Source organism: Acinonyx jubatus, chromosome B1, assembly GCF_027475565.1.
Source record: "Acinonyx jubatus isolate Ajub_Pintada_27869175 chromosome B1, VMU_Ajub_asm_v1.0, whole genome shotgun sequence".
Lineage (NCBI taxonomy): Eukaryota > Metazoa > Chordata > Mammalia > Carnivora > Felidae > Acinonyx > Acinonyx jubatus.
The window spans coordinates 125,142,158-125,169,408 of NC_069382.1; the positions used below are offsets into that span (position 1 = coordinate 125,142,158).

The 27,251-nt window shown below is 35.4% G+C and overlaps 1 protein-coding gene and 1 long non-coding RNA gene across 2 annotated transcripts in view; one reads left to right on the forward strand and one right to left on the reverse strand.

The window, feature by feature from the left end:
* GRID2 (glutamate ionotropic receptor delta type subunit 2) overlaps nucleotides 1-27,251 on the reverse strand; it is a 1,419,162-nt gene that overhangs the window by 434,313 nt on the left and 957,598 nt on the right. The gene's annotated exons all lie outside the window — the stretch shown is intronic.
* On the forward strand, nucleotides 6,128-13,009 carry LOC128314509 (uncharacterized). The gene is made up of 3 exons (XR_008296238.1): nucleotides 6,128-6,506; nucleotides 10,402-10,487; nucleotides 12,845-13,009. It is a non-coding gene; the product is annotated as an uncharacterized LOC128314509 (long non-coding RNA).

Sequence of the window (27,251 nt, forward strand, 5' to 3'; positions counted from 1 at the left end):
CAGACAGATTTGATACAAAAGATAGAAATTTAAGAAATGAAAAATGTTATAACTAGAAACTATAGTTTAAATAGAATAATGAATAGAGAGTTAACAATAGAGAGTTAATCAACTGCATTGTAAAACTAATGAAATTACCTAGGAAAGAATACAAGATAAGAAATGAAAAATATAAAAGAGAGGTTAAGAGATATGTAGGATAGACTGATTAGTCTAATAGAATAATTGGATTTCCAGAATGAGTTAATTGCGTTTGAAGCAATATTAAATAGTTGTGAAATTTTAGAATTGATGGAAGACACAAATCTCAAGAATAAAAAATGCCAATGAATTCCAAGTAGGATAAAATAATCCACACTTATAAATATCATGGTTGAATTTCAAAATACCAAAACAAAGAGATTTAAAGAGCAACTGTTAAAGCCAAAAATAGTAAAATGGTATCTTCAATGTGCAAACAACATATTATTAAATTAAGAATTCTATAGAAAGTTAAAATATTCTTCAAGAACAAATATAAAATAAATACAATTCAGATATCAATGATTGAGAAGGCTTATTAACACAGATCCTCACCAAAGACGCTTTTTTTGGGGGGGGGGAGGGGCTACTTATTTTTGAGAGAGAGAGAGAGAGAGAGAGAGAGAGAGAGAGAGAGCGAGCGAGCATGCATGAGCAGGGGATGGGCAGAGAAAGACAGAGAATCCCAAGCAGGTTCTGTGCTGTTAGCACAGAGCCCAATGTGGGGTTCGATCCCTGTGAGATTGTGAGATTGTGGCCTGAACTGAAACCAAGAGTCAAAGGTTTAACTGACTGAGCCACCCAGGTGCCTCAGGAACTTCTAAATATTACTAAATACTATATATCTTTAAATAGTTTAGGAATAATATATATATATATATATATATATATATATATATATATATATATATATATGAAATTGACCCAGAAAATTCAGGAAGAAAGATTATTTAATTTAAAATATTAATACTAGATACATCTAAGCAAACTATTGATTATAAATAAATAAATTAATGTTTTACTTGTTGAATACAAATTAAAATAAAATTAAACCACTGTATAAAAATAGCTTATAAGTAATGAAGAGACAATGGGAATTAAAACAGTCTAAGGTCCTGGCATTATTTGAGAAGAAGGGAAAAATGTTTACTATGGAACTAAATGAAACACAAGTTAAATTTCTAGACTAAGTTTTAAAAGCATAGGAAGTATCAGTCACTTCCAAAAACCCAATGGAAGAAAGAAATTTGGAATGAAGGAAATGAAAATCCAGACACTGCAGTATCTCAGAAGTTAATTAAAGAAAGTACATCAAAGAAAAAAAATTGCAACAGTGTGAGGTAAGAAGAGATTAGACTAGTTTTATTTTATTTTTATTTATTTATTTTTAACATTTATTTATTTTTGAGACAGAGAGAGACAGAGCATGAACAGGGGAGGGGCAGAGAGAGAGGGAGACACAGAATCTGAAACAGGCTCCAGGCTCTGAGCCATCAGCACAGAGCCCGACGCGGAGCTCAAACTCACGGACTAGTATTAAAAGACTTCATTATTGGCAATCTTTCAAAAAATAGAACTGAATCTAGAATGATACATGTAATCAAGTGTATTTTTAACATGTTTTATTTTTACAGCAAACACATTAAACACTGCATGTCCACAATTGTACACATCCTTGTCCCTAAAAATGCTGTTTCCATAAAGTTTTTTTCATTGAATAACTAGTTGCTAACTAGTTTCCAACATAGCTTGAAAGCAGAGGCCTTGGTAAAATATTTTGAGTCAACTTGTATATATCAGGCTGTTTGTGATACTTAGGGAAATGCATGCTAACGTAGTTAAGTCCTTCAACTTTACCAACCAGAAATAGCCATTTGCCATAGACTCTGTGATGGGCAGTCGTGACCACCCAATTTTGGGAATAGTTCTTTCAGGGGCTGGAAATTCTGTAGGATGATGGACCTTACTGGATGTCCTTCATTGTGGATCGAGTCAGCTGAAGAAAACTGCTTCTTTCCTGGGAGAACTATGTTCAATTATGGATCATAGCAAGGATAGAAAGGTCATACCAGCTTCCCCAACTTGAGACCCCCCTAAAGGGGGAGGTCTACCTTGGGATTGTTTGGGGGAAGCTTCACTTCTCCTATAAAATCATGTTTCATTCCCATAGGTGTAGATCAAAAGAGACCTTTGCAACAAATCTCCTGAATGTTAATATATGTCTCAGAGTTTGCTTCCATGGAAATCTATTCTGGAATACTATTGAAATATTGAAGATATATTCTTTTAAACTGTATGAGATTCAAGATGATATTAATGAAATAATCTATCATAAATTTTCATGATCTTAGAAATAACATTGAGTCCATTTGATTGTTTGACTTTTTAATATTCCCAATCACCTTTTTCCCCCCAAAGAGAGTAATATACAATTTAGGTGGGGTTTAATTCAGTTCTTCCTTTTATATTAGAAAGGAAGGAAGGAAGGAAGGGAGGGAGGGAGGGAGGGAGGGAGGAAGGAAGGAAGGAAGGAAGGGAGGGAGGGAGGGAGGGAGGAGAAAAGGGAGGGAAGAATTCCAAACTCTTGCATAGCTGTGTATAGTTGTTAGACTTTCATAAATTCCAAAATCCTTACTAGTGGGCCTCAAAATTGGCTGCACCCCAATATCATCTATGGAGTAAAATATACAGATGTTATTACATATTCAAGAATTTCTGATTTAGGTATCCTGAAGTGCTGTTCTGGTGTCCAGTTTTTTAGAGTTTACATGGATTGAAATTCTCACAAACATTGAAAATAATTTACTGACAGTATTTTAGATATTCACCAGCTCTCTGACTTTATCTATTATGATCGTCCAACATAATCTTGTCTATCTTCTCATATGCAATTGCTAACAACTCTTTTCTCTTGCCAGTAGTCCTCAATGCCATGATGACCTTTACACTCCTTATTCTCCACTTACTATTTCATATTTCTTATTCCAATTGTCTTTTTCTAACACCTGGTTCTAAGTGTTCTTCAAAAGTCTTTCTTTCACTTTATTTCATGCAAATTATTTCTTCAGATTCTTGTAGCACCAAAGTTCATTTAATGTACTTACTTATAGGCAGTTATTTATATTGGTTTTCCATTGTTGTAACAAATTGCTACATACTTAGCAGCTTAAAACAGTATCTGTTATCTCACAGCTCTGTAGGTCAGAAGCCTAGATAGACTTGACTGGTTTCTCTGCTTAGGGTCTTACAAAACCAAAATTAAGGTATTAGGCAGGCTGGATTCTTACCTAGGGTTCTGAGAAATAATCAATTTCTAAGTTCATTCAGGAAGATTGACAGAATTCTGTTATTTGCAGTTATAGGACTGAAATCACATTTTTCTAGACGGCTAAAAGCTAAGGTTGGCTCTGACTCTCCTAGAGGCTGTTCCCAGCTTTTTTCTATGTAAGACAAAAGTCTCTCTTGCCCTGAATCCTTCTCATGGCTTCAAGTCAAACTTTTCTGCTACTAATCATAGAAAACTCCCTGCATTAAAAGGGCTCATGTAATAGGTCAAGTCCACCTGGATAATCGTCCTATCTTAAGGTCATATGATTAGTAACCTTAATTGCATTTTCAAAATCCTTTTTGCCATGTATGTAATATATTTATGGGAATAAAACCAGGGGGTTAATATCACAGAGGCCATGTTAGAATACTCTCTATCACAGCAGTTTTTGACATTTCTTTTAATATTTCAAATGTGCCCAAATGTGTTCCCCAGCTAAATTAAGTAATTATTGACAGAGACAGAGGTCTCTTCTATGAAATAAATACTGTAGTAGGTTTTAAAACAATTATTTAAATTCAGGTTAGTTAATATACAGTGTAGTATTGGTTTCAGGGGTAGAACCCAGTGATTCATCACTTACATATAACAGCCAGTGCTCATCCCAAGTGCCCTCCTTAACGCCCATCGCCCACTTAGCCCACCCCTCCACCCACCTCCCCTTCAGCAACCCTGTTTTTGTTCTCTGTATTTAAGAGTCTCTTATAGTTTTCCTCCCTCTCTCTTTTTATCTTATTTTTCCTTCCATTCTCCTATGTTCATCTGTTGTTTTTCTTAAATTCCACATGAATGAAATCATATGATATTTATCTTTCTCTGAATGACTTATTCCACTCAGAATACACTCTAGTTCCATTCACATTGTTGCAAGTGGCAAGATTTCTTTCATTCTTTTTGATTGTCAATACACACACACACACACACACACACACACACACACCACATCTTCTTTATCCATTCGTCAGTCGATGGACATTTGGGATCCTTCCATTTTGGCTATTGATGATAGAGCCACTATAAACATTGGGGTGCATGTGGCCCTTTGAACCAGAAATTTTGTATCCTTTGGGTAAACACCTAGTAGTGCAGTTGCTGGGTCATAGGCTATTTCTATTTTTAATTTTTTGAGGAACCTCCATACTGTTTTCCAGAGTGGCTGCACCAGCTTGCATTCCCACCAACAATGCAAAAGAGATCCTCTTTTTCCACATCCTTGCCAACATCTGTTGTTGCCTGAGTTGTTAATTTTAGCCATTCTGACTCGTTTGAGGTCATATCTCATTGTGGTTTTAATTTGTAGTTCCCTGATGATGAGTGATGGTGAGCAGTTTTTCATGTGTCAGTTGGCCATCTGGATGTCTTCTTGCAAAGGGTTTATGTATTTTGCCGATTTCTTCACTGGATTATTTGTTTTTTGGGTGCTGAGTTTGATAAATTCTTTATAGATTTTGGATACAAACCCTTTATCTGATGTCATTTGCAAATATCTTCTCTCATTCTGTCGGTTGCTTTTTAGTTTTATTGATTGTTTTCCCTGCTGTGCAGAAGCTTTTTATCTTGATGAGGTCCCAACAGTTCATTTTTGCTTTTGTTTCCCTTGTACCCTGAGATATGTCTAGTAAGAAATTGCTGCAGCAGAAGTCAAAGGGGTTGTTGCCTGGTTTTTCCTCTAGGATCTTTCAAATTAACTGTCTTACAGTTAGGACTTTCATCCATTTTAATTTATTTTTGTCTTGGTGTAAGAAAGGGGTCCAGGTTCATTCTTCTGCATGTCGCTGTCCATTTTCCCAACACCATTTGCTGAAGAGACTGTCTTTATTCTATTGTCTATTCCTTCCTGTTTTGTCAAAGTTAGTTGACCATACTAATGGTCATTGGACCCATTTGTGGGTCCAATTCTGGGTTTTCTGTTCTGTTCCATTGATCTATGTGTCTGTTTTTATGCCAGTACCATGCTGTCTTGATGATTACAGCTTTGTAATATATCTTGAAGTCCGGGATTGTGATGCCTCCAGCTTTGGTTTTCTTTTTCAGGATTGCTTTGGCAATTCGGGGTCTTTTTTGGTTCCATACAAATTCTAGGATTATTTATTACTATCTCTGTGAAGAATGCTGGTGTTATTTTGATTTGGATAGTATTTGATGTGTAGATTGCTTTGTGTAGTGTAGACACTGTAGTAGTTTTTAACATGTCCATGAGCAAATTCTTATCTACTTAATTGCTTATTAATTTATTTAAAAAACATATTTGGGGCACCTGGGTGGCTCAGTTTGTTAAGCGTCCAACTTTTGGTTTTGGCTCAGGTCATGATCTCACGGTTTGTGAGTTCGAGCCCCACATGGGGGCTCTGCACTGACAGTGTGGAGCCTGCTTGGAATTCTCTATTTCTCCCTCTCTCTCTGCCCCTCCCCTGCTTGTGCTCTCTCTCTCTCTCTCAAAATAAATCAATAAACTTAAAAAAATGTATATATAGAGAGTGTTTAGGGTCAACAACATCTGGGTTGAATACCTAAATACACAATTTTACTTTTATATCAGGGAGGGGGATGAATGCTAGGTGGTAAAAAAAAATAATGAATTAGTTAACATACAGTAATTAAAATCAAATAAATTAATTTTAATTCATTAATTTTCTTTTAACTAGCATTCAATCCCACTCCTTGAGACCACCCATGTTATTTTGGAGGGGGGAATCTAGTGGTAGCCAGAGCCAACTCATTTCAACTCACAAGAGTATATTATTAGCATCTCTACCCAACTCTGAAAGCTCTCTTATTCATTGCTTCAAATTATTCCTCATACTTGGAGTATTTATACCATGGAAATCTGTAAATGCTAAAAGCAAAATAAAGGACACTTTTTTTTTGTTTCTAGAAAGCCAATTGTTGAATATTTGCCAGCACATCACTCCAAATAACATTTGTCTATTACACCTCACTTGTTGGAAGTGTGAATGCAGGTGGCTGCTGCTGGATATGGGAGCCTCTCATACCATGACCCAAACACCCCTCATCCTCACCAGCTCTGACATGAGCAGAAAGACAACTGTGGCTTAGCCTGGCCAACTGAATGCTGCCGTAGGACTTGGGACTCTTAGATGAGAAATACAAAGATAGAAAGAATGGTTGAAACATTGTATATGTGCTCTTTAAACAGGTGAGCTGTGTGCTGTGTGAATTATATCTCCATAAAGCTGTTACAGAAAGATTCTACATGATTATTCCTGTCATTCCTGCTTCTCAGACTTCAAGAGCTGTTATGTTCCTTTTTGCCTCCAAGCTTAATTCTTGAGACTCCCACTAAGGGGTCTGGCATGAACCCAGCAAATTACTTTTTGCTTAAAGTAGAAAAAGTCTTTTTCTTTTAACATGCAAGTTAGAAACTATAGCATATGTAACATTAATTGTAAGTCCATATTAATTACAATGTAAGAAGGTTGCTTGTTTGAAAGTGACTTGTTTTCAACATAGTCTAACATTAATTCATAAACTGGCAGCATATATTAATTATCTGTAGTTCTTCCAATAATTTATTTTTGCAAGGTTGTGCTCACTATGTTTCTTCCCATATCAACAGGTAATTTAAAACATGATACTAGCTGAATTCTCTGAAAGCTGATTCCTGATGGTGACATAGTATATGCTTTCCCTTGCTGAAAGAAAGAAGGAAAGAAAGAAAGAAAGAAAGAAAGAAAGAAAGAAAGAAAGAAAGAAAGAAAGGAAGGAAGGAAGGAAGGAAGGGTCACACATTTTGCTATTTGGTTCACTGGAGTCATCAGGAGGTTTAGAAGGTTTAGGAAAAAATAAGCACATAGGCTATGAAATCATGTGAAATTATAAATCACATTTTTCCCATTAAACTTGATGTTGCCCAGACTGAGATTAGATGTTCTTTGCCAACTGCTCTAAGAAAGTAGTAACAGCTTGAGAAATGATATAGAGAATTCATTTTTTAGAAGAAAAAAAATTGACCTTGTGTAGAAAATTTAAAATAAAGTTTTGAATTCCCATTCTTCCAATAGTCTAAATATATATATTTGTTTACTAAGAGAAAATTGTGCACTTGACATCCATGTGGGAAATAGACATGTAACTACTCACTACTTGAGAAAGAATAAGAGAAGGTGATTGTCACACCAACAGTAAATGTCACCCAGAGGGTGTACTCCCTGTATGAAGAGGTGACTCACAGAAAGCATAATTCTGCTCACTCACAAAGAAAACAAATGGAATGGGATACAGAACATGTAGAAATTTCTATTCTTCAACTGAAATGATTTAAAAATGACAATAGGAAATGAAATACAGCTTTGCAGTTTGGGAATAAATTCCTGAAAGAAAATCTGTTTAATGCACAAAACAATTTCTCCAAATTTCAGTATTATTAGAACTGGGGCAGACAATTCAAATTGTATATGGCACAAAATCATAACATTCTCTTCTGTAAGCTGTCCCTTGCCTATTTGTTTTTTAAACAGCTGTCGACTTGTTCTGTCTCATCAATTCTGGTACTTCAGGATTAATTCTCACCATTATCAGTGGCAGAACATGATGGTACAATAAGCCAAAATGACTAAACACATCGTAAGAAAAAAAAAACTGAGGAGAATAAAAGAGAATTTCTATATAAAAGCTAATCCCTTATGAACAGCATATTTAGAAACTGTCTGCAGGTAATTACATTCAGGTAACCCGATCTGAAAATGCCAAGTTCACACAATGGTTCATTTAATTCCATCTGGTGTACAATAATACATTCCTTAATGGACACATTGATTTAAAAAGAAAAAAAAGCCCACAGATATCACAAGCCCACATTCTCTTGGTAATTACAAAATATAGCTTCAAAAGTTACAATCTCAAAAATGATCTTGCAGTGCTTGATCTATAAAAAAGGAAATTAAGAGAATGGATTTGGACTTCTCGTTACCAAAATCCCTCTTTAGTTATAATCTATTTTCTCAATAAGAAATATATAGGTTAATCTGAAGAATTGGGTCAGGACTTCTGATATCTAGAGATGAAAAAATAAACTGATTTAGAATATATAAGACTTTAAAAGTATCCAAAGGTATTTTTAAGAGAGACGTTTAACTCTTGGAATAGAGCCATCTGCTCCAGATAGGAATGGCACAAAATCAGTGTGTGTGCTTCTCACAGCCTTTGACGCTCTCCTTTAGGTCATTAAGATGGCCCAAGAAATTGGCTTTGTAGAAGAAAGCACACGATGATGGTTCAAAGCATGTAATGAACGACTTGAGGGAGAAAGACCTACATTTGGCCTTTTCAGAAATATGAACTGTGCCTTTCAATGCCTTCTCTATCAGAGCTCTGATCTTGATGCCCACTCAAACCCTCCTTTTCTTAATTTTTCCTCTTTTACAGAAAGGAACAGAGTAAATGCACCTCCCCTGTGTGTGATTTTTTTCCCATTAGTGGATCTATGTATTTCCAAACTTCCTGATAAATTGATGAAAACTAAAGGCTTTTTCCAAGAACTTACTGAAAGGCAACAAGCTGAGTTAGCCCTGTTAAAACTATAAAAAGAGAATGGCTTTTTCTTTCTGTTTCCCCTCCTCTGTTAGTGGTTCCCTGCTCCCCCATCATGTCTAGACCACCGTCACAAACTAAAGACCCACCTAATCCTATTCCCTTTCTTCTGGATGCATCCTGGAATAGCCAGCTTCTTTCCTTTGCCCTACTACATGCTAGGAGCAAACTTGCTTTTCAAGTCTCCTCATCAAAAAGTAGGTTTTTAGTTTGATTCTGTCATATCTCTGATAACTTAAATATGTTTAGGTAATTTTATAAACTCAATATATAAATAGTTATTAGTGAGTATGCAGACAAGTTATTTTATGGCAGTTATCAAAATGCATTCCTTTAAGGACCTCTTGGTGTCAGCGCCTGAACCAAAGAGGGGCTCTGTTAATAGATTAAGGTACTAAGTGAATTACTTTTAAAATCTCATATAGGAGAGTATGAATCTAGTGCCTTTTAGGATAATGAGAAAAGATGGTTTATGGTTTCAGTAATTCATTCATTCAACAAATATCTATTAAGTGCCCATAATGTGTCAGGCCCATTTCTTAGCATTTGGGATACAACAATGGACATAATAGATAAAGATTCCTACTCCTAGAGATAAATGAGATGAGGAAGTACATCATGCAGTGAATGACACAGACAATGAGCAATAAACATAATAAATACAGAAATTTTATGTTAGATAGTGAAAAGTGCTATGAAAAAAATATAAAAACAAGGGAATGGGCGAATGGGGTGGAAATTAGTTGTGGTATTAAGTAAGGTAATTAGAGCAAATTACATTAGAAGAGAAACTTTAAGGAAACACTAAAAGAGGTAACAGAGTTAGCCAAGCGATTCCATGGAGGAAGAATTCAGGCAAAGGCCTTTAGATGAGATTGCAAATGGAGTGTTCCAACAAACAGGAAGGAAGCCTATGCCTGCAGTGGAGTGACCCAGGGAAAGAAGAAAACCAGAGAAAATGTGATGGGGAGAGGCAGAATGGAGTCTTATGATGGTGGATCTTACAGGGCACTGTAAGGACTACAGGCTTTGATTTTTGCACAATAGCTCCAAGACATATTACTGGCTGGCAGGCCAATGGATATCATGTTCTGGGACAGGTAGCCTTTTTGACACAATAGACGTTTAAGTGTGGGGCTGATCTTTGCATAGTGTGTGCATCCAGTCAAATGACTGCTACCATCACAGCTTAATCAACTGCTTCTCATGGGAATTCTAAACCAACCCACTTGCTAAAATTTCAAGTAACTCAATCTGTTTTGGTTTAAAGATTCCTTCTGTCTTTGCATAAAAGCTTTGGGGATATTTAGTAACATCTCATAAGTGATTATCATATTACTCTAAAAATACGCTGCTTCTCTGTAAATTTAATGTTCAATGCCTACTCCATGCTAATACTTAGTATAAAACAATATTTGAGTCAGAGTGCATCCTAAGAATGGAAATCTGAATGTTTGTTCTGTGATAGAAAGGCCCTTGTATTTTTCCTCTTGTTATTAAAGGGGTAAGCTGAACACAGTAAGGAAGATTTAGAGCAGCTGGTAACAATGAACTATATCCTCTCCTTTAGAGCCTAGAAGACACTAAGGTAAGTATCCTTGTGGATATATAGAAAAGATATACTTCATCATTTCAGCTGGCATTATTCCAGGGAGTTTTGTTCTGTGGCATACTGCTGTGAGGAGGGAATGGCGATTATTATTACTTCAAGCCTTTCGTCTGCAGAAGGACCCATTCAAAGCATGACCGCTAAAGGAGAAAAGAGTCACAGCTCTAGAGTGACAGCTTTCTCTGCTCCATTATGTCCTTTTTGAAGACTGCATAGCTCAGAATCTGCAGAACATAAGGCATTGCAAGTAACATCAATATCTCTTTTCCCATTTGCCTGTTTCCAAATGGCCCTACATGAAAAAACAGGGGAGAAATATGATTTTAAGATAAAAATCTTACTTTTTCTCAATAACTGATAAACCACAGTGTATCTTAGTAGCTAACATAAGTTCATTTCCTGCTGCAATTTTTTTTAGATTTTAAGCTACAAAATAAGTTTTCATAACTATAATTAAAATTCATATTTAAGCATTTGTCTTCAGTATATATCTTCTTATATGAATTATAATTATTAATGAAACTTCCATGACTGCCTATGCACTTGGGGCTTTAAATGCATATTCAAATATTAACAAAGCTCTGATTAAGATGCAGAAACATGGGTAAGTGAAACTAATGGAAATACTTTGCTCTTGTCTTGTCTTGCTTCTGTATTATACTCATCAAAATTCCAATTAGCAACATGAGAATGCACAGCGACTTCCTACATGTATTCCAGTTCACTTACGACACCTTTGGTTTAAGGAATTTGGGGAAAATAAATATTTTTAGCATTGGAATGAAAGAACATTTAATTTAATAGCAATGTCAGGTGAATTTTAAGAAGTATCCTGCCTCAACAGATTGAAATTTTATGCCCCCACTCTCAACTTAGGCTTTTATAATTAATTTTTTTAACTGATGCTATTTTTTGTCTTAGCTTTGTACCTGCTAGTTCACTTGATTGTTTCATCATGTTAATGAGCTCTAGGTTGCAGGTTTCATCCATGTATGGAGCCAGCTGTGTCTGGAGGAAATTTGATTCAGAGGCTTCAAAACACAATTCAATCTTTAGTCTAATACTTGCATTGTAAAGCAATGTAAACTCAGTAACATAAAACTTAAACTGCATTTATACTAGTGATGCAGTAACAGGGATAGGATGTTTATACACTTCCTGGCATTTCCCTTCAACATGTTGGTCTTCTATGAGACTGTAAGTTCCTTAGGGCCAAGGTCTGTGTCTGCTCTTTGCTAGATGAAATGCATGATGAATAGTTACATGGAAGGAAAGAAGACACAAAGAAAGGATGCATTTACCTTTTTCTTATAAGATTATGGAGAATAGTGGCAGAGACTATGTATATTTAAATATATTCAAATCTCTCTCACTTGAAAAATATCAACTTGTCACATTCTTACAATTATCAACTTATCTTTCTCTTGCTCAGTCAAAATTCTTGAAGTACTGTCAATTCTCTATCTACTCATTCCTTTTTTAAACTTTTCTAATCTGTTTTTGCTTCTATAAATTCACCAAAACAGCACACATTAAAATCAACAATGACTTCAAGTTACTAAGTGGACATTTTGGTGTCCTCATATTACCTGAGCACTCAGCAGCATTGGCTTTGCTGATCACCCTTTCCTTCTTGAAGGACCCACCTTACACTCTATTGTTTATCCTCATGCATTGTTGGCCACTTCCCAATATCCTCTGAATGCTCACCTCTCAATAACTTTCTGTTAAATGTTGACGTTTCTCAATACTCTAATCTAGGCTACTTCTTTTCTTTTCCTGGGTAATCTTGAACAGAACCATCTCCAGATCCTTATTATAATCTATATAATGATTACTCCTAAATTTTATACTACCTTTCGGAGTTCCAACTGTTTATTCAACATCAGCCCTTGGATGTCTCACAGGCTACCTCTGAGAACTGAGACCAAATGTGTCAAACCATCTTAGTTGTTTGTTTCAGTAAACCTTTACAAAGAAAAGATATAACTGTAATCCCATAACTCCATTGCCTGCTTCAGGAAATCCTTGCAGATCAATTTAGACACAATAGTCTGCTCACTTGAGAAAGTTTACTTATCAAGGCTGACTTCACGAAGTCTGCTCTGTCCAACAATTCTAAACTAGCATGTCATGAATGTTGTCCAATTCCAATAAGTTCTCTGTCTTGAAAAAAAAAACAAACAAAAAACCCTACCTTAAACTTATTGATCCCAGACCTCAAAATTAAAAAAATATGTCACTTTTGACTTCGCCCTTTGAGACACTAAGACACTTCACTGGATCATTTCTTATAGCTGTAAGTTCTAATACATTTAATTTTGCTTTATTAACAGATGGTACAATAATTATTGGGGAATTCAACATCTCCAACTCAATGTGTCCAAGAGCAAACCTGAGGACTTTCCACAAGTGCCTCCTCATCTTTCGTTGTTTTCTACTTTAATAAACTCATTAGACCAAAAATGTATGGGTCACTTCCTTTACTCACTCACCTTTGAATCTACCAAATTGTATTGTTTTAGCTCTCCAGTAAATATTAGTTGAATAAACAAATAAGAGAAAGATGCTAATGCATGCAGTGTCTCATTCCACTCCTTCCAGGGGAGTTCAGGTCTGGAGACGTGGAGAGGTCAGATGGGGTGTCAGTGGGGAGTTGTGTGCCCTGGGCAGGTATAAGGATATATATTCTCTGCAGACTATCTATAAACAATTAATAAAAAAATGCAGGGGCGCCTGGGTGGCTCAGCCGGTTAGGCGTCCAACTTCTGCTCAGGTCACGATCTCGCGGTTTGTGAGTTCAAGCCCTACGTCGGGTTCTGTGCTGACAGCTCGGAGCCTGGAGCCTGCTTCAGATTCTGTGTCTCCCTCTCTCTCTGCCCGTCCCCTGCTCACATCTGTCTCTCTCTCAAATATAAATAAACATCAAATTTTTTTTAAAAGTTCAAAGTCTATCCGTTTTATTATCAATGTACCACAACAACTGTATACAACTTCAATAATAAATACTCTTGCCAGCAATGGGTGCAGTCTATTTCTCCTTCTCACACTTTCTGTGCTGTTGTGGAATTTTATCTCAAGGACTTTGTTTACTGAGCCCTTACAGCTGCTATTAGGAAAGCTGCTACCAGGTTGCACTAGGGTGTATTGGTCACATGCCTCCTTTACCAAGTTAGTGCTTCACTCCAGAAGTGATGAACATCTTTCATTCTTTGGAAGAGAAATAGAAAACCATAGCCTTCTCTTTGCATCAGAACTTCCAGTTTCCATCAACCACTCAACAAATACTGACTGAGCACAATTCCATGCCAGGCCCTGTTCCAGAAGCTGAGGAAACAATAGGAAACCCAAGGGAAACATCTCTGCCTTCTAGGAGCTCACAATCCTGAGGGAGATTCAGACAATGAAAATGATAATATATGTGTGTGCATACACACACACACACAACACACAGACGCATAACACACATGTTGTTAGATAAAATACATAATATGCTAAAGAGAAAAAAAATAATTTAGAGAAGGGGAGAGGAGGTGGATATGTGGGGAGGATTTGGACATTTTTATAGGGTGGCTGTTGGTTAAAAATCCATATGTAGCTAAGTAACCACTTATTTATTTTAGGTATTAACTCTCACCCACCTTCAGCAAGTTTCTTAAAGTTGTTACAAGACCAAATTTCCTAGAACAAGGAATATTTTGTACTGAGCTATTTTCACGACATCATGCAGTCAGGAAAGCCACTCCAATGCTTACAGTTCTGAGAACAATTTTGGTGAAAGTCTTATATATTATTGGCGATGGCCATTTTGTGCACTTTGTATGAAAGTCTGGTTTTCAGTGGATTTCCCAAAGTATTCACAAAGAACTTAATTCTAGTTTTCTTCTTTTCCTTTCTCATGACTGCCTTTCTCCATTATGTAAATTCATTCAAACCTATTTTTAGATTTTGGTAACACTTTAGCAATGTATGGAAATAGAGACTCTTCCTTGTTTTCATTAAATAAGGAGTGTTGAAACATCCCCTAAAGTCCACTTCCACTGAGTTTACAATTTGTGTAATAAGGAACAGTGGTTTGTTCCTGGAGATGTTTCAATCAGTGAGGATTAACACATGGGGAAAAAAATCTGTTCCATCAAGCCATTAGCTCTTATGGAAATGAATGTGAACTAGGGGAAAAAGGAAAGCATTGATTTAGAGCTGTAATTGGTTCACAAGTCATGCCTGCTACTTCTGGTCACCACAAAACACAGTTCAGGTGAAACAGTGAAGTAAGTTGAAGATGAGCTTTGTCAAAGGACTTGAAATCAGACCCTGTTCTGAAAAGAGGAGAGGAGACTTGTGGAGCAGCAGACTGGCTTCTCAGAGATCAGTGGGAGCACTGAGGGTGAAGAATCCATTTTTGGTGTTATGGCTATTTATGTTATACTCTTTAATTAGTAACTGTGAAATTTAGAAAAAAAATCTTCAAGGTTTTGCCTCTTAATGGAATAATTATTCTTTGGCTGAACTCAGATCACTAGGTTGAATTGCCAACATGGTCTGCATGTGTAATGTGAACAGGACTCACAAAAGTTAAAAGATGAGAAAGTAATTAACACAGTGGGCTGTGTATTGGTGTTTGTAAAGCTAGTTTGAAAAAAAAATACAACTGAAGTAAAAGTGATAGTAAAGTCATACCATATTCCCCTTTCCATATAAATGTTCTTTATTATGTACGTTGTAGAAAAATAAGGAAATGGAACGTATAAAGTGGTTTTAGTTAGTCACAAAATGTGAAATACTTGGAATGGAATTACTGACAAAGTGGAAAGTTGAGTATTGTATTTAAGGTAAACTGCATTCTTTCTTTTTCTTTTCTTTCTTTCTTTTTTTTTCTTTTTCGAGAATCAAGGCTATTAGTTGCAAAGCAGTTCACATTCTTAGATTAAAATCTGAAGCTACTAACTGAACAATTTGCATCGAGACTTTCAGGACCAGAAATCAAATAGGGCACCTAAGGAGAAGCATAGAAAATGTAAGGTAAAGGTCAGTTCAGATAGGGATTGTTTAAATCATCTGTGAAGTGCTGTGAGCTAATATAAGTTCTAAGGTAATTTAGGTCAAATTAGTAAGAAAGGAGGAAAATGGTAAGAAAACATAAACAAGTTAAAGCATTTTGTAGAATACTTGCCAGATAAAAATAGGGGACAATAATTTCACTCATTGTTATTACCATTCACTTTCCTGGAAAATAATGATTTTAATCCTTTTAAACACACACACACACACACACACACACACACACACACACACACACACAGAACATAGGGAGTGACTTCCACTCCCTGCATATGTTTACTGAAGTAAACACAATCAAAAAGTTTCATCAATTCTTTCTATTGAGTATATAAGAAACCTATGCTAAATCTGGCATACAAGATGCTTATATTTCAAAAGGAAAACTACTTTCAAAATGGGATGTGGAAATCTTTACACTGACCCAACTCACTGCACACCAGAGGGACAGTCTTAGCCACTGAAATTCTGAGTCCAGAACATACTATATATAAGATAGGCAATTTTAAAGAAACAAATAATATTTAAATGTTAATATATTATGCAAATTTTAAGCATTTATTATACTAACCAAGGAGTCTTTGGTTTGGGAAAAATCTTAAAGGAAAACAAGAAAATGTAAGAAATGAAAAAAAGGGAAAAAGTCTTGCCAGCTTGTTTTCAGAATGTTGACTCTATTTAGACCAGTGAACATGAAATATTCCATTAATTTGTTTCTGCATATTATTTTTAACAGTAGTAAATCATTCCCCCCACCACTAAAAATGTAGCATATATTTTTAAAACAGTGAGTTGAAAGTATATAAAATTATCAGCTGAAGGCATCCACCACTGATGCAAGACAGCTTCTTCAGAAAGGTTTTATTTCATCACATTCTTTGGTGAAGTTCTCCTTCCTAAAAGCTTTAGAGAAACATCTAGCTGGTAGGCTCTGCAGAGTTTGCACCACAGATTATAATTTTCCTCCAACCTTCTCTTTCTCTCCGGTGAACACATCCCTGACCCTTCCAGTTCACTGTACTTGAGAACTGAAAATCAATCTTCAGTACAGTATGGGAAGGATTTATCATACAAACTGTTGAAATGAAAGAAACGAGCAATCTCGAGTTTGAAAAATGTTTAATAGATTAAACGTTTCTTTGTACAACAACCGTCACGATTCTGCTTAATCAGAAAGGCCTTCCTCTGTTCCCAATCCCCAGAAAGCACTATTCTTTTGGTAGTCATAACCCATTTTTTTAAAAATCTCTGGCTTAGTCTGGGCAATCTCTCTTTCAGATAAAGAACATTTTTTGTTCTGTTGTGCTTTTTAGTTAAGCGACCTAAGAATAGAATATCAGTAAGAAAAATCCACATGCTACTGGCATGTGCATAAGCAAAGAACAGATTTATGTGGACTTCAATTAATTAAGGAAATAGAAATCAAAGCAAAGTTTTAGGGGAAGCAAAGGAAGGATTTATTCTAGTTTGGGGAGATGGAGAATGTGGCCCTTGGAACACCTGAGACTTGAATCATGAGTAGAGAATTGACTTTTGATTTATACATTTGACTCTGGAAGTAACCTTATGGATGGATTAGACGTATGTTATATCAAAGGTGGATAATTCCATGGGAAAGTTATTAAAATAACACAGGCAAGAGGCAATAAAAGTCTAACACACCATGAGAATTAAATATGAAATTATGCTGGCCACTCTTGTTTCATCACCTTGGTTAGATCAGTCTTTAGTTGGTCCTCAGATTGACATTTCCTTCTTATATACATTCTAAACTCCAACAATTCTTGCAATAATTACTCTCTTTATATTTTTTTCTATCCAAATAATCCCTAAGGAATTTTTCTCATATTCCCATTAGTTAGGTTTAGCGCTTTCTACAAAACCTCTCTCAGCATTGGAAAAACCTCATAAAAAGTTCCCCACTCTAACTTCAGCATCAGCAGCTAAGCCTGTCCCCTCACCCAGAGGTTTCTATCCTGTCTCTGCTAAATTCAGCTCATCTTCCCTTTGACCCACACAAATTAGCATGTTAGCACATCGAAAAAAATTGACCTAGAAACTCTGGATATGGATGCTGGCTTCTTTTGAAATCTTTTAAGTATTTAAATTCACTTTCACATGTTAGCACAGTTATGCCCATAAATTCTACAGCTACATTCACACCTTGTTCTGCAGTCACCTTTGGAGAGAAAGGAGCTCTTGTTACAGCCATCATTTCTATAGGTTTGTCCCAAGACAACCACCCCCTCCCCCCACCCCTTATATAAAAGAGGCAGATGTGCTGTTCTTTGGAACTATCAGAACTCTATTACTTCCATATTCATCAGTTGCATTAAAGCCCTTAAATAAATTAACTACAAGTTATTTCTGCATCCACAGTGGTCCATCATAGTATGAATACGACCATTTTATTAAAGCTGTCAAGTACAACATTCAAAGAAAAGCCCATTAGGGCACTATGGTACCACCGTCTTGAAAGCCATTATTTAAATTGAGCAAATATTCTTTTTGCTAAATTGTTGTTTACATGCACAGCAAACTGTATTCTCTTTGTTCACTAGAGTGATACATTTCTACCATAAGACAAACATTGAGCTGTACATGACACCCTCTATGTAGCTTATTTACTGCACTTCTCTTCTTCTACTATTCAAGGTAAGATATATATATATATATATATATATATATATAGAGAGAGAGAGAGAGAGAGAGAGAGAGGAGAGAGAGAGAGAGAGAGAGAGAGAGAGAGAGAGAGAGAGAGAGAGAGAGCTATCTGCTACATACAAAGCAATTAGCATGTCGTATTGTTTAGTCACTATTTTCATACCTGTGTCCTGTTTGTTTTCAAACAACATGTATTTACTCTAGTTTAATGAACAGGGCCTCTTTACATTCTGGGTAGTGTGTGATAAAATACATAAAACAATGCCCTTTTGCTGAAACTGTTATTATTTTCTTGATTCTCTTTGCAAAAGCAACAGCCTTTTTTCCTTTCTTATTGAACATCAAAGCACTTATCAAAGGCTCTGAAGTGTGACCAAATCTCAATTTTCCCAAAGAGAAGCTATACTTTTCCTAGGGGGAAGAAAAGTACCTCTAAGAAAGAACATGTATATGTGGTACTATCTTCTCTGTTCCATTAGTATTTTAAATCTCTCTACGCATCATTCTTGTTTCTACAAATTTCCTAATATATTAAATTCCCAGTTAGTATAAAACAGATCACAGGTTTCTCTCTTACAGGCACATTTTAAAACACTCTTTTCAAGGCAGTCTTGATTCAGAAAATGTTTCTAAATTTTATTTTTATTAATAAAGAAACTGAATTTTAGCCTTTGTGAAAATGAAGTAAGTATTCCCATGTTTGCTTCTATGTAGACCAATATAAATATCAATAATATTAAAAAAATTTTTCTCTTATATCATACTTTATAAAAGTTTTTTTGCAAAATTTAACAACCATTTAGAGGTGACTGAGTATGAATGCAAAATACAAACTTTGAAGGAAGGAGAATATAATTCACCCATGAGTATACTTAACTTGAAGTATTATTTTCTAAACTATCAAGTAAAATTAGTAAAACTTAAAAAGCAACATTTGTGTTATAAAAATCTAACACTATTTCAGTTGGCATGGCCTTCTTACTTTCTTAATTCTCTTATAAAGCTAAAAAGAAATAAAAGAAAGTCACAAGATTTCTGAATAATCTAAGTAATACAAGTAGGTGATTACTGTTAAGTTAAGACAGACGGATGGATGGATAGGTAGACACAGACAGGCAGAAGTAGATAGATATTTTTACAGGAAACACAAGTCTGTGAATCAGAGAATGGACCATCTGTTTCTCACATAGCATCTCAGCACTCATTCTACATGGGGTGACAGGAAAAGAGCCTGATGTTACCCTGTGCGTTCATGCAGTGGTGTTGAACCACAGGAGAATTATGAGACTCAGCACTTCCAATGTGGTGGCTGGCACACTGGCCCATCCTACCACCAGACAGAGACCATTACTCTGGAACACAAAGGAATCTTCTCTGGGCAGTAGAGGAGAAGCTCTCTACTTTCACCATGCTGAAGTGTGAACAAATGGCTCTGGGAAAGACAAGTTTGCAAATTTCTCTGGAGCAACACACAAATCTAGCTTTTAGGACACGTTTGCTGTTCGATCATTCTTTAATCGAGTTTTGCCAGCTTTTTGTCCAGAAAGCCAAAACCATGCGGTAACATGAAATATTCATGTAGAATTGTCTCTTGGCAATATTAATAATGAAAATTAGCTTCTATTTAAAATACTGTGTAGTTGGATATATTTTTGGTTGTATCTGGAAATAGGCATAAGTTCAATAAAGTGGTTTATTAAACCACCACTGAAAATGTTATGTTTTTATACTTAAATTTGTAAACATACAGAAGATAAATAAATATATAATATATATTTATATATATTATATATATTATATATGTATATATATTTATATATAATATATATATTTATATATATGTAGAGTCAAATTACTTGAACATAAAATTTACCTGTAATTCTCTATTTTTTGAGTTCTCTGTGTGCAATAAAAACTTAACTGTGTCAATGGAAAAAATGGACATTGTATTTGAGTTGCTCCATTAAAGTTACTTTGCAAATTAGTGATGGAATAGAACCAGAACACAGGATCTTCTGAGGCCCCTGGGTGCTGTATCAATGAGGCCAATGGAACTCTTAGCTATGGTCTGTTCCAAGCAAATGGTATAAAATTCAGGCTTTACTCACTTAACTGCCTACATTTATCTCCTACAGAGAAGACAGTATTACAACTGTTTCAACTGCTTAAGCCCTGTTTTAGCATAATTTGGAAGCCTGCACTGTACTTGATAACTTTCTAATACTCTGAACAGCATGTATAAAATGTTTAATTTTAATAATGCAAGATGTGAGAATTGAAGAAATCTAACAGTTAAAGCATTGTTGAAAAACTAAAAATGTAAGAACACATTTTATTATTTCAGGGTAATAATAAATTTTCCCATTTGCAAGTAATTTTTCCCTCCTCTGAACTGCAGCTTTTATCAGTGTGTTTCATGGCCCCTCTCATGTATTTTATTTTATGTTATTTTTACTAGATTCTAGGTTATTTGGTGACATGTTTGAATACTTCAAAGCTTCTAACAAATAACCTGAGGTAGGTGGCTCTCAATAGTTGTTGAATTAATGAGTTTTATTTTTATTTTACCATCCTTTGTTTTCTGATTGGCAATTGTTGATCTATGTGAAGCTGTCTTTTAGTGGAAAGCCTTCACAACAACAATAATAATGCAACAAAACAGAGAGGTGGTTATAATCACTCTAATTCAATAATAAGTAGCTAGATAATGTGAGACATGGTAAACACATCAAATAATTGTGGTGATAATATAAGCACTCACCTAATAATATATCTGGTTCCCTAACTAAGAATAAAAAACTACTTGTGTGGCACTTTGATAAACCATAAGGAAAAATGTTCAAATTAAACAGCTGCTGTTTTAAAATAAAGTTAACAAAAAGATGACCACTATTTCTCTTTTGTTTTCTGTTATCAGCATCAATATATTGTTTTCTTAAGGGAAGCAACGATTCCAAAAGGCATCCAATGTGTACAGAGCATCACAATGCTTTTAGTTTACTTAATTATTTGTAATATGCTGTTATTTGTATTACCTTTTAAGAAATCTCAGTTGAAACATGAAACAAATGAAGAGAATAATTCAATTCTTTAAGTTAGAAAATTCAGCCATGTATAAGCTTGTTATTCCTCCTCAATGATTTCAGGTTAAAACTAGAAAAGCTCATTTAAATAGTTGAGATAAAGTAGTAAATGGTGCACCCAAAAGGGGTTATTTGGGAAGTAAAAACAATTTAGTGTTAAACATTCCACATCTTCTGACAGGATAACATACTTGTTTCTTATTCTGAAATACTTCATGTTTATGTTCAGGAATTTTTTGCATTACAGGCCAACAGTTCTTAAAGTATGAACCCAATAGTTTTTGAACAGTTCTTCAAGGCCAAAAATATTTTCATAATAATACAAGGATAGATTTGCTTTTTTTTTTTTTTTTTCCAATGTCAACATTTGCACCAATGGGGCGAAAACAGTGGTGGATAAAAGTGCTGTACTTTCGTACAGATCAGGGCCAGGCACTAACTCTAGTGGAGGGTATGCATTCTTTACTACCAAACAATCTCAGTTTAAAAAGAAAAAAAAAAAAAAACAAGAATGTCTTTGATGAAACATTGAACACTATAAGTTTTATTATAACCTGACCCTTGAGTACATATCTCTCCTATGCTATGCTTGCATAAAGGAATTCAGCTACATGCAAGTGTGCGATAGTTGTTTTGAGGAAAGACACCTAAGCAAGTTGCAAGCTAAACTAGCCACTTTTTCCATAGAACACCTGTTTTTTCTTGAAAGTTCTACTCACAACCACAAAAGTTATGTGGACTTGTGTATTTAGTAGGCATTTTCTCAAAAATTGGAAAGGATATTTCTTCAAGGAAAACAATTAACATTTTATTCATTCACTCAACAAACAGTTACTCAGTGCTTATAATACCAGGGTGTTAGAAGATTTTGTGTTCTTTATTGTCTTCCTTGGTAATAAGGCTATTATTAATTTTGTTGACATTTAAAGTAACACTGTAGATTATTTTGCATACTCAAATGGCTAATTCTGAATATTTTCTTGTCATATGATGATTATTGATTCAGGTTAACATTAATTGAAGGCTTACTATGGGGCAGGCACTATTCTAACCATTTTGCATATGTGGTTCCATTTAATTTCCACAACAATTCTGGGTTTGAGGGCATTATGTTTCGTTTTTTTTAATGTTTATTTATTTTTGAGAAAGAGAGTCAGACAGAGCATGAGTTGGGGAGAGGCAGAGAGGGAGGGAGACACAGAATACGAAGCAGGTTCCAGGCTCTGAGCCATCAGCACAGAGCCCGATGTGGGGCTCAAACCCACAAACTGTGTGATCATGACCTACTGTTGAAGTCAGACACTCAACTGACTGAGCCACCCAGGCGCCCCAGATGGCATTATGATTCTTAAGTAGAGATAAAGTGAAAGAGACATAGAGATGTTATCTAATGTATTCATACCAAAGAAAATTAACTGGTGGAATTGGGATTCTTATCCCTATAATACAGTCCTGACCCCACTGCCACATTCTTGACTAATTTATGCCATTTATAAATAAATTTATCTAATTTATGTTCTACTTAAATTCTAACCTGTAATTTCTTTGCTAGATTCAAAATGAATCTATTTATAATAGAGAAGTATCCCTTCGTTCTGGGGGTGGGGAGCTTTGAGTCCATGGAATTTTCTGGTGTGTCTTCTTCATTGTGTGTGAAGATACTAGTGTATTGATGAAAAGCATGGACTTTGAAATCAGACTTGAGTTTGAGTACTGACCTCATCATTTATTAGCTCTGAAATTTTCTGCAATTTCCTTAATCTTTTATCCTCAGTTTCTCTATCTGTAAAATAAGGACAATGGTTGCAAGGACTTCAAAGTGTTAGGATTAAGTAAGGTTATTTATGTAAACCTATTAACAATTAATGGCACACAATAAGACACTCAACAAACATTAGTTATATTTGTTCATATTTATACTTGTATTCCTATGCCTTCAATATCTGGAACTCTGAAAGAGCCATGAAGAGAAATAACTTGGAAGTAATTCAATAACTTAAAAAGAGCGATTGCAGGAGAAGACTAAAAGAGCTGGCATTTAGGGGTGCCTGGATAGCCCAGTCGGTTAAGCATCCAACTCTTGGTTTCCACTCAGGTCATGATCTCATGGTTTCATGGCTTCCAGCCCCACCTCTGGCTCTGTACTTGACAGGAGCTTATTTCAGATTCTCTCTTTCTCCCTCTCTCTGCCCCTCCCCACTTGTGGTGTCTCTGTCTTTCCCTCTCTTTCAAAAAGCATTTTGGAAAAAAAAAAAAAAAAGGCAGGCATTTAATTCCCATATAGGAGAAAGACAACTAAAAGGAGATCATCAGTCAACTAAGACAATTATCTTTTTTTAGTTTCAAACAATAGCAGAAAGTACTCACTACTCACACACTCATTTAAATTGAATTGACGTAGTGAAGCCTGAGATAGCCGTCATACTGTAAGTCTTCTGAGGCTGTTGCCCCACCCATATCTCCACGGACCCCGCCCCCACTTGCCCCTCCCAGGCTTCAGGTTTCTAGTGCACTCAGATGCAGATACTGCCAATATCTGCAGCTCTGTGCCAGGACCTCAACTGCCTACAGGGCATGCCAGTGCCTGAGAATTAAAGTCCCTAGGAAGAGCCCACAACAGACTGACAGTTATCAGGCAGCATAACTGAGGTGACTTCTCAGCAGGATTAAGTTCCAGTTACTTACAGTGGTCACTGGCTTGATAACAAATTGCTTATTGGGTGTCTTTCTTTCTCTATTTTACTTCCGCACTTCTGTCAGTGTTTTCTGGGATCACCTCTCTGATAAATTATTTGAATTTGAATCTTTGTCTCAAGGTCAGAAACACAGACTACCTATATTTTTCATCACTGTATTATTCAGACCTGAATATAGTTCCTGGGACATAATACGTACTCAACAGATATTCGTGGAATTAATTGATTAGTTCTCAAAAGTAAGGGTTCCTTGAAGTCATCATATTCATTTTAGTATACCCAGGTCCTGGCAGAATGCCTGGCATAAAGTATGCACCCAATTAATGTGTGTGGGAAAAAATGAATGCATAAACTTGCCAGTATTGTTTTAAAAAAACACTGACTACTAATAATGAATACATTACTACTGACAAGGACAGTGAGAATTGAATAAAACTTAAATCTAATACATAATAAAAATCAGTAATTATTGTTATTTAGTTACTTAATAACCATATTTATATTCATTGACCAGAGTAGCATTAAATTAAGCTAGAAACCTTTGCTATAGAATCTTGTGAATTACATTTCAAAAATGTACACAGAGATATGTCACCTTATTTGCAAACTTCACTTACAAGTCTGTAGCCTAAAATGAACAAATGGAATAATAAAGGAGGGGAAAAAGGCATTAATCGATTGGTTGATTCAACAAATATTTATTAAATGTCTAATAGGTGTCAGTCATGTCCCTACATTCATGGTTTTATAATTTTTGTCTGAAACTCACAGTAGGAAATATATTTTACATCAAGACTTGTATACAAATGTATAATGTATGAATACATAGATATGCTCAAAACTAAAATAATGCTTCAGCATACAATATGTGTGTTCACTACATTTTATTTGCTCTGACAAACTTTCTTTTAGTGTGCCCTATTTCCTTTAAAAAAGATACTTTGCAATTCCCATTAATATGATTTCACTACTCGCTAACGGGTTCCAACTGACATTTTGAAAACATTAGATTCTAAAGTTAAAATGATGAGCTAAAATAGACACTATGTTTCTTTGAAGGATCTTAAATAAATACAAATCAAATAATTTTAAAAACCAGTGTACAACTTACCTCTGTGATTGCTGCAGAGGTACATGGAACGAAGAAGGGTTTGGGCCAGAAAGATCTAAACTGGTGTAGGGGCAGAGCGTTGGGGGCAAAAGTGGTAATTAAGTGGAGATTTAGGGAAGAGTTGAAGTAAAATCTGAGGGAGAGTTAGAGAGACTATCAAAGGTCTTTGTGAGAAGCTAGATATGGAGAATGAGGGAGAAGGAGACATCAAGGCAACCTGCTAGATAATTTGCCCAACTGGAGGGGCAATGGTGGTATCTGCTGAAAAGGGAAGACTAAAGAAGACCTGATCTACATAAAGATAGGGTGGAAGGTCACAAATTTGTTATTAAACATGCTGCTTTTGAAGTATCTAAGAGCTAAAGACACAAAAGCAGTTACACGTGGAGGTCTGGATTTCAGAGGCAAAATCTAGGACTGAAATGGCAATTTATGAATCATCTAGGTATGGAGCAGCTCAGAAAAGAGCCTAAAACGTTAACAGAATCTGACAATATTATTTTCGTTTACTTATTTACCCTCTATATGATTTTATGAGGGAACTTTAAGGGGCTTTCAGATAAATTATGTACAGAAAAGTGGTCAAATGAAGGAGAATAATACTCAACGTTATAAAAAGTTTGAAAAGACTAGTTGTGCTATGAAACCTGTGTAAAAAAGATAGTTGTCCATGATGATGGTGATGATTGACAGCAATGAAAGTATAAGCCGATACCATATGTCTGGCATAATATTAGGCTCTTTATATGAATTATCCTAATTTAAAAAAAATCATATGAGGTAGATGAGAACCCTAAGAAATGGACACATAAAATAATTAGCCCAAGGTCACAAATCTGGTAAAACGTATATCACGGATACTTAAAATGAGCAAGTCTGTCTCATTTTACAGACTAAATTCTTCCTTCACCACTTTATTATACTTTCTTAAGTATAACATCATACAGCCAAATGCTGTCAGGCATAATCTTTGAACATATGCTTTTTCCAAGAGAAGTATTCTTTTTTTAAGCTGCTGTACCGTATCAATCATGTAAGTGATTATCATTTCTTTTTTTTTTTTTTTTTTCATCTGTAAAGGCATATTTTCCTGAATATATGCACACCGGTTAAAATCTGATACTTTATAGATGTGTTTAATAGCTAATAATAAAATAAGCATGAAAGATCTTATTTATAATTTTTCAGTTCATTCACTACTTCATTCAAAAGTATTTATTGAGTACCTACCTATGTATCAAGTACCACTCTTGAGGGCTATATACCAGACTGTCCATGCATAAGAGAAATGGTCATTCCGAGTAAATCAGTTTCCTAGAACTTGTTATGAATTATGGGGGAAAAAAAGTAAGAGATTCTTTTCCTAACAGCTCCCCTTTCCTCCAGATATCTTTTATACTATATGCCACAGGTAAAATGGGGCTCAAACATTTTGGAAAGAAAATAGAGACAAACACACGGGACTTTATTTTTTAACTGGCAAATCTAGGATACCTATTAAGAATGTAAAAGTAATGTAATTCAAAGTTCTGGAATACAATATAGAAGGAATCACATTCATATATGATAATAAGTCTGAGTTACAGGTCAAACAGGACAAACATATTCAATGCTTTCAAAAGGCACTGGCTGAAGATTTTGACAACAAAGACCTATCCTTTTAAGGCAAAAGTAAAAAATAAATTAAGAAAGATTGTAGAATGTTATTTAGACTCATGAAACCTAACTCTTGTCTATCAAATGGATTCAAGTTTTTTTTCGAGGCACAACAAATAATGACATTAACCTGCCATAGGTGTTTTGCTTAACTATTGAAGAGAGATGAATGGATACGCATGACTAGGGAGTGAAATCCGTAATATTGGAATCAGGTAGGTTTGTTTGAAGGATGTGTATGTGAGGAAAGGAAGCCCTGTGGGTGTTAGCAGTGGGTCCAGTTTCCACTCTTCCCTCAGCCATTGCCCATTTCTTTGTTCCTCTTCACAGAAACATTCTGACCTAAGTTACTTTGCAGGATTGGCTCCAATAAGGCTTTGCCTCTGTAGTAGGCTGAATAATAGCCAACCAAAATATCAGGTGGAACCTGTAAAAGGGATCCTTATATGGAAAAAAAAGGGTCTTTGCAGATGGG